Here is a 2,519-nt window from a genome sequence, read left to right on the forward strand (position 1 = left end):
TTATCCAATTGGCACATTTATATATACCTTATTTCATCAAGTTTAAGAAATACTTCTATGTTAATATTTCTGAAATCAGGATATAGCAAGAGTATCATATTTTGATAAGAGATATTGCTTCCTTTTTTGTTGTTTTCCCTTTCAAACAACAGTACATAAAGTAATGGTGTGTCGTAACTTATGACATTTCAGATTTGTTGAAATATAGTACATAATGGAAACAAAAGTTTCACAAAACCATATTTACCCTTTATTGTGGGCAATGCTCTAGTTTTTTGCTCTATTTCCTTAAAAAAAATGCTGGTCATAATCCACCAAAATCATTTCACTACTTACTACTGATTCATAAACTGCAGTTTGAAAAACTGAGAATTGAGACTATTTACTGACATACAATAGGATTAAGAACTCAGACGGACTACAGTAACATGACTTTACAACTCCACTGTTTGCAAAAACATGACTTGAATTCCAAGAAATTCTTGCCCAAGAAGATGAAGTTGCAAATAACTGCAGTTTCAGGAACTTCCTCAAAGTCTTATCTGAACAATAGACTACTGACTGACATAAGCCTTCATCAGGATAAAGAGCCTGCTCCTCAACACAATTACTCTTGGGTTTATCAAGCAACTGTTTACTCTTCTAGGCTTGCTTCAAAACTCTCCCCTCCCTGTAATCATCCTAAATGATTATATCACAAATTTAGTTCAGTCTCAATCATGCTTTCATTGAAAGACTTGTCTTAAACCAGATGCCCTGAATCTTCTAACTATTCTACACTTGACCTCCCTCTTTGAGATGCTACTAAGACTCTGTCAACACAGTGGTATCACTTGTGTTGTAAGCAATAAACTTAGCTTTGTTTGATCAACGGGTTCTTTTGGTGGTCTTTGCTGGAAGTCAGGAGCTGACACTACATTATAAGCTCTCAAGGGAAAAAGCAGTATTTATTTATTTTCCTCCTACCTCCTCCTGGTGATGAAACACTAATGGACAAGGAAGGAAAGGTGTCTCAGGAATCTGAGAGTATCCTATTGCAGGGACAGTGGAGATGTATGGTGGTCACAGGTAAGGAGCTCTTGCTGCAGAGAGGCTGCACCCACAAATTAGAAATCCTACAAGCTGGACCAGGCCTTCCCTTTCTCTCGGTTTTATCTACTCACTTTATCACACCTGGTACTCAGATGGTTTTGCTTTAAATATAAAAAATAAAAAACATTCAAGTTCCATCCCAACCACTTAACTTCAAGCTACTATGTGATCTTTAAAGTGGTTATTTGCCTCAAGCTTGAAGCTTGAAGATGTGTCCAATAATGGATAAGGGACTGCCAAACGTTTGGTTCTCATCAGAAATGATTGTCATTGAAAAAATATGCTGACCCGCGTCTCTAATTTCATAAACATCTACATAAATTTCCCTGACCCAATAGGCCGTGGTAAATAAAACAAGTTTGCTCTCATCCAAATGGTCCCAAGAAGGCACCAATCTACATTTCCCACTACATCTCACAGTACACCCCTTCCCAAATTCTACGATTCAGGCCTAGTCCCAGCTCAGCAACAAGCCAGGTGTTCTCCTCCTTCCTGTTTTCGCTCTCACAGTTCCCTCCGCTCTCCCCCTCTCCCTCGCCCCCTCCGGTTATATTGGGCTCCTTCTGATCCAGCTTCATGAAAGGTCACCCGTGGCGACCTCACTTAGAAGCCTTCCTCCGTATCCTCAGGCAGAATTAATGACCTTCTTAGCATTTGGCCTCTAACAGCGTTTGCCTGGTACTTCGGCTGTTGTCTTCTAGCCAATCCATCTTCAGGCCCAGCCTTTCGTGTTCCCGGCCCATCCCTGGGCACATGGACGAAGGCTCATTCCTCTTGGATCGCCGGTTGCTTTGCCAGTGTTAGGTGCGCAGTAACCACCCCCCCTCCCCCTCCCCGGCAAGGAGTTTGGTCACTTTGAGCTGTAGTGCCGGGGTAAGGGCTCATCTGCCCACCTCCCCGCCAGCCCCCGGCCCAGCCCACCGGAGGCGGCTGACGGGACCGCGTGCCTCTCCAGCCACCCCCGCAGCGCGCGGAGCCCAGTCACCAGCGTTGGAAATTCCGGCGCGTGCAGGCGCTCGGGGCCGGGCGGGGGCGGGGGAACCCGTGGAGTGAGCCTGTGACGCGAGGGGGCGTGGTGCAGGAGACCCCGCCCCCTCTCCCTCGCCCTCTCTCGCGGGTCGGGGTTACATGGCGGCGACTGCGGCAAAGCGAGAGCCTCCGAGACGCCGCTGCCGCCAGCACAGCCGGAGACCTGAGCCGACATTCGGGGCTGTCCGCGGGCCCCGCACTCCCTCGATGAGCCGGAGAAGTCCCGTGAGTGTGTGTGTGTACGTGTGCGGGGCGCGCCCGCGGGGCGGCTCGGGAGGGCGCCGCGGCGGGCCCGGCGGCGGCGGCGGCGGAGCCGGCTCCCTCCTCCATTGTGTGTGACCCTCCGGCGGCCGCCGCTCAACAAAGGCGCTTTTGTTCCGTCTCCGGCCCGCCCGCCC

General features: G+C 48.9%; 1 protein-coding gene across 1 annotated transcript in view; it reads left to right on the forward strand.

Annotated features, from left to right (window-relative positions):
• Positions 1-2,192: 2,192 nt before the first annotated feature.
• The window catches only part of MAPK6 (mitogen-activated protein kinase 6), a 40,799-nt gene continuing 40,472 nt past the window's right edge, over positions 2,193-2,519 (forward strand). Inside the window, exon 1 of the mRNA XM_021693821.2 lies at positions 2,193-2,346. The gene's annotated coding sequence lies outside the window, so the exon portion shown is untranslated. The remainder of the gene's footprint in view (positions 2,347-2,519) is intronic.

The sequence above is a fragment of the Neomonachus schauinslandi genome, chromosome 9, assembly GCF_002201575.2.
Source record: "Neomonachus schauinslandi chromosome 9, ASM220157v2, whole genome shotgun sequence".
Taxonomy (NCBI): domain Eukaryota; kingdom Metazoa; phylum Chordata; class Mammalia; order Carnivora; family Phocidae; genus Neomonachus; species Neomonachus schauinslandi.